Here is a 6,378-nt window from a genome sequence, read left to right as displayed (position 1 = left end):
ACGTGGATAGAAAGCTGGCCAGATCATCGGGCTCAATGGGTGGTGATCAAATGGCTCCATGTCTGGTTGGCAACCGGTATCAAGCGGAGTGCACCAAGGGTCAGTCCTGGGGTTGGTTTTGTTCAATATCTTCATTAATAATCTGGCGGATGGCATGGATTGCACCCTCAGCAAGTTTGCAGATGACACTAACCTGGGAGGAGTGGTAGATACACTGGAGGGTAGGGATAGGATACAGAGGGATCTAGACAAATTAGAGGATTGGGCCAAAAGAAATCTGATGAGGTTCAACAAGGACAAGTACAGAGTCCTGCACTTAGGACAGAAGAATCCCATGCATTGCTACAGACTAGGGACTGAGTGGCTAGGCAGCAGTTCTGCAGAAAAGGACCTGTGGGGGGGGGGGTTTACAGTGGACGAGAAGCTGGATATGAGTCAACAGTTTGCCCTTGTTGCCAAGTAGGCTAATGGCATTTTGCACTGTATAAGTAGGAGTACTGCCAGCAGATCGAGGGACATGATCATTCCCTTCTATTCGGCATTGGTGAGGCCTCATCTGGAGTACTATGTCCAGTTTTGGGCCCCACACTACAAGAAGGATGTGGAAAAATTGGAAAGAGTCCAGCAGAGGGCAACAAAAATGATTAGGGGGCTGGAACACATGACTTTTGAGGAGAGGCTGAGGGAACTGGGATTGTTTAGTTTGCAGAAGAGAAGAATGAGGGGGGATTTAATAGCTGCTTTCAACTACCTGAAAGGGGGTTCCAAAGAGGATAGATCTAGACTGTTCTCAGTGGTACCTGATGACAGAACAAGGAGTAATGGTCTCAAGTTGCAGTGGGGGAGGTTTAGGTTGGATATTAGGAAAAACTTTTTCACTAGGAGGGTGGTGAAGCACTGGAATGGGTTACCTAGGGAGGTGGTGGAATCGCCTTCCTTAGAGGTTTTTAAGGTCAGGTTTGACAAAACCCTGGCTGGGATGATTTCATTGGGTATTGGTCCTGCTTTGAGCAGAGGGCTGGACTAGATGATCTCCTGAGGTCCCTTCCAACCCTGATATTCTATGATTCTGTGTAAATTAACCACTGAAGTCAACAGAACTTTGCCGATTTACATTGAGGATCTGGCCTGTTTTGGCTTTTTTGTTTTTCTTTGGGGTGATTTTTTTCCCCGATCCCCCCCCCTACACCCCCAAGATCTTATAGGTGAATTTGGGGTTAGAGCACGATGAATTCTTGATTTTTCTGTTCCATGCCTAAACCGGACCAAAGAAAAAATTTATTTCAGGTCAACCTTAAATGAACTGTTTCATTTTTTTCAGTCAGATGCACCCCTTCCCCCCAAATACGTTGGGGTCAAATTTAAATATTTTGTTTGACAGAAAATGGAAAAAAATCATTTTTTTAACCTTTTACAATTTTGAAGGGCAATTTTCATAACAAAACTTCCATTTCAAAGACAGGTGAAATGTTCTGTTTAGAAAAGACAGCAGTGAAATATTTTGACTTTTCAGAATTTATTTTCCTCATTCTCCCCCACCCCATTTGCAGAAGTTGATCCAAACCCACGAATAGTTTTGGTGCCCCAGAAACTGTATTTTTTCCCCTGAATTTCCAATTGGCAGAAGAAACTCTGCCCAGCTCTTGCTGGCACTCATGATGATGATAACTTGGGCTAGCGAGGCATGTTCGACCTGATGTCAAGGAAACTGTCACAATCTGTCATAATTCTTTGGTTACATAAGTATTTTCTAATAAGAATATCTCTATTGAAATCAATGCTCCAAAGGTTGGTTGAAATACCTGTTGCTGTTTCGGTACCTCTGTTCAAAGTTGTATGTGAAAAGAACTAGCACAAGAACAGAGCTCCAATTCAGTGTCAATTCAGCCCATGGGACTTAACTGTTGCATAGGCCTTGAGCTAGATCTCTGCAGAGCATGAATTCCCTCTCACTGAGTGCTAACATTTGAATAATATAGAATCATCACATGGACACTAACTTCCCCCCTAATCTTCCTCTCCGCACCGCCCCAAACACACACATAGTTAATAAACTATTCCCACTCGCAAATGAAGAAACAGGTTGTTGACTGACTTCTTCATTCTGAGTGCAAGTCGTGTTCCTTTTTTTGGGGCCAGAAATGTTTATGCTGTACTGATAGTCTGTGGTTGGTCAGGAAGATTTGTTCATTTGTATTTCTTCATGATTTCTGTAACTTTGCAGTTGCATCCTCTTTCTGAACACCTACCAGCAAGGTGGTGTAATGCAACGAACTCATGATGTGTAATGATATTTCATCTTATTTATGGCCAACTTATTGAGTCATGCTAAGTTGCAGTACAAGGAGGGGGCCCAATTCTCAGCTGGTCTAAATTGGCAGAGATCCATTAATTTCTATTTACATCACCTGAAAATCTGGCCCAATGTTTTAAAAAACAAACAATCAGAAGAACTTTTATGTTTAGGTAATCAGCCCCTTCCTGTTTAAAGTGAAGCCACTCCAATGCATGTGCAAACATGTAAGCATGTTTGTAGCCTTCATTTTGATGCATGTAAATAATGAGTTATGTGTCTAACTAGCCACTTGTGCACTGTTACTTCACTTGCACATGCAATCTTGGTAACTGTGGGTGTGCAAATTAGGTGCACAAACGCACGTGCATCTTTGCAGGTAAAGTTCAAAAGCTTAGTCCTAAACTAAACTAGCAGCTGAAAAACTGATTCCGCTTCTTGATTAATGAACCATATTTATAGCCCTTTGGTTTCAGCGTTTTTATCTAAAACCTCTGAAAAACTCCCAGGTTTTGAAAAATCCAGTATTTGGATTGTGTCTGATTTCTACCTGGGTTTTGTACCAGCTTGAACTCCCTGACCTGGCTCCCTGCTCACAGACACCCTGGCGATGGCATAGTGTGCTTGTGCAGGGGAAGATGACTGCTGGTTGAGGGCTGCTGCCAGGCCCTCTCAGAGGTGCAGAGAAGCCCAGGCCACTTCCAGTTTTTGACGCCGTTGGCCATAATAAAAATAAAAAATGAGGACACATGAAAACAAAATAAGGCACCAAAAAAAGAGTGAGACATAATTTGAATATTTTTATATTTAACAAGTGTTTTTCTAGCCTTTTTCTGTGCAAATGTACTAATTATTGAGGAAAAATCTAGCTTTTGATATTAAGCATGGCAAGCCCATTCAAATGCTCTTGTCCCATAGCTGAACGGTGATAGTTCTTTACCTGCTTCAACACATTGAAGGTGCAACCACCTGAAGCCACTAATGCAGGCAAACTGACTAAAATACTCAATGTCATTGTGATATTAGGAAAGACCCCAGAGAGTCCAAGTCCAAGTACACATATACCTCGATATAATGCTGTCCTCAGGAGCCAAAAAAGACTTACCGCGTTAGGTGAAACCACGTTATATCAAACTTGCTTTGATCCATCGGAGTGCGCAGACCTGATTGAATAGTGTCAATGATGACAAGGAAGACATTGACTCTATAATGCTGCTTGGCATCAGATTCAGTAGGTAAGTTGTGATTGGTGGAGAACTCAGATGAAATGCCAATATTCTGTGCTACTAATTTGGATTCAGTCAGGATCGTATCCCATTGTTCATGAATCTGTTGAATGTCATTGATAAGACTTTCAATGTTATCCCTCTCAACATCAAGTGTATCATTGTGTGCTTCAATTACCAGATTAGTTTGGTGGATCATTGTAAGTAGCTACATCCACAAAGATGACATCAGAATGCATTCAAATTTGGACATGTACTTCTGAATAGACTGAAGTTCAATTCGAGCCTGTGCAATGAGATTCAAGCTCATTTAAAGCCTTTCTCACTGAATTCAAATGCTGCGCAACTGGTTGAACACCATCAATCTATGCAGACCATCTAGTTTTGGACATCCCATGCAGTGAAACAGGAAGATATTGCTTCAGAATTTCCCACCTTTGGGGGAAATTTTAAATGTTTAAAATGTTCTAGTGTTAATAAGTAGCCTTTACAACTTGAAATGTTCTGCTGTAAATATGTAGTTTATCCACACTTGAAATGCTCTACTATAAATAAGTAGCCTATTTACACCTGAAAAGTTCTAAAGTAAATATGTAACTGTAGCAAAGCGAACTTACTGGTGTAGTGCCTCCTGCTGGTCGTCCTGGGAATTAGTTCTTTTCCAGCATATGGTGTACCCTCTGCAGACCGGTGTCTTGTCTGCCGCTGGCCCCGTGTCCCTCCCAGACCCCGGTGCCCCTTTCCTCGGGATTGTGCCCCAGCAGTTCCGCCTCACTCTGGGTTTCCCTTCCCAGGAGAACTCCCAACCCTCTCATCCACCTTGCCTCAGTGGCTACTGCCAGTCATCATCTAGCCCCCACTCACTGAGGCAAACTGCAGTCTGTCATAGCCACTCATCAGGCAAGGGGGTTCGGACCAGCTGCCTCTGCCTAACCCCAGATTGCACCTCTGCAGCCCCAATACATTCATTAAGCCTTGCATAAGGCCTGCAGCCTGGGGAGTTGCCAGGCTGGAGCTCCCCAGCTCCTCTTGTCTTTGCCCAGCACTGCTCTGCCTCTGGTACCCTGCTCCCAGGCAGCTAGATCCTTCACTCTCCACTGCAAGAGAGAGACTCCTCAGCTCCTGGCCCCCAGCCCTCTTATCAGAGTGAGCTGGGCCCTAATTGAGCTGGCCACAGCTGTGGCTGCTTCCCCAATCAGCCTAGCTTGGCTGCTTTCACTCCTTTTCCCAGGAGTGACACTAACCTGAGAGGAGCTGACACTAAACTGGGAGGAGTGGTAGATACACTGGAGGGCAGGGATAGGATACAGAGGGACCTAGACAAATTAGAGGATTGGGCCAAAAGAAACCTGATGAGGTTCAACAAGGACAAGTGCAGAGTCCTGCACTTAGGACGGAAGAATCCCATTCACTGCTACAGACTAGGGACCGAGTGGCTAGGAAGCAGTTCTGCAGAAAAGAACCTAGGGGTTACAATGGATGAGAAGCTGGATATGAATCAACAGTGTGCCCTGGTTGCCAAGAAGACTAACGGCATTTTGGGCTGTATAAGTAGGGGCATTGCCAGCAGATCGAGGGACATGATCATTCCCCTCTATTCTACATTGGTGAGGCCTCATCTGGAGTACTGTGTCCAGTTTTGGGCCCCACACTACAAGAAGGATGTGGAAAAATTGGAAAGAGTCCAGCAGAGGGCAACAAAAATGATTAGGGGGGCTGGAGCACATGACTTAGGAGGAGAGGCTGAGGGAACTGGGTTTGTTTAGTCTGCAGAAGAGAAGAATGAGGGGGGATTTGATAGCTGCTTTCAACTCCCTGAAAGGGGTTTCAAAGAGGATGGATCTAGACTGTTCTCAGTGGTACCTGATGACAAAACAAGAAGTAATGGTGTCAAGTTGCAGTGCGGGAGATTTAGGTTGGATATTAGGAAAAACTTTTTTCACTAGGAGGGTGGTGAAGCACTGGAATAGGTTACCTTGAGAGGTGGTGGAATCTCTTTCCTTAGAGGTTTTTAAAGTCCAGCTTGACAAAGCCCTGGCTGGGATGAATTAGTTGGGAATTGGTCCTGCTTTGAGCAGGGGGTTGGACTAAATGACCTCCTGAGGTCCCATCCAACCCTGATATTCTATGATTCTATGAGTGGCGCAGCTGCCCCACTACAGTAGCCTATCCACATTGAAATATTCTACTATAAATAAGTAGCTTATCTACACTTGAAATCTTCTACTGTAAATACGTACACAAATGCTGAATGGTACACAAATGCTTAAAAGACTTAAAACAAAGGAATACTAATTAAGAACAGTCAGACAGGTAATTATCCTTATCACTGAATCAAAACTTAAGCACACAGGGTATAATATAACAAGGTGAGCTGAAGACAAAGGGATGACATATATATAGTAAACACAGAAACGGATACAGACAGAGGGATAATGTCCAAAGATTTCAAACGTGTGTCCTCATGAAACTCATTGTACAAGATTGCCCTCACAAATTTTCACCTTGAATATGGGCCTATAGACTATTAAAGCTTATGATGATGGCCAAGCTAGGGCTCAACCAACCAACCAGTCACCTCTTTTAGCTACCCTCTGAAGATAATAATGACGAATTATCACACATAAATAATTGCTTAGTCAACTAGATGTAAAACTATGAAGACACTAAAATGTAACAATTCTCTACCTTTCAACACACACTTGATCCAGCACTAGCCACTAGTAGAGGTTTGTTTATGTAATCAGCTGATCTGAGAGGACAAGTTCATCACGGTCTAATCTTATGCCAATAGAACCAATATATTTGTACACCTCTACCCCGATATAACGTGGTTGGGGGGAGCCAAAAATCCCTATC

The sequence above is a fragment of the Gopherus evgoodei genome, chromosome 9, assembly GCF_007399415.2.
Source record: "Gopherus evgoodei ecotype Sinaloan lineage chromosome 9, rGopEvg1_v1.p, whole genome shotgun sequence".
In the NCBI taxonomy this organism is placed as follows: Eukaryota; Metazoa; Chordata; order Testudines; family Testudinidae; genus Gopherus; species Gopherus evgoodei.
This window is presented reverse-complemented; position numbering follows the sequence as displayed.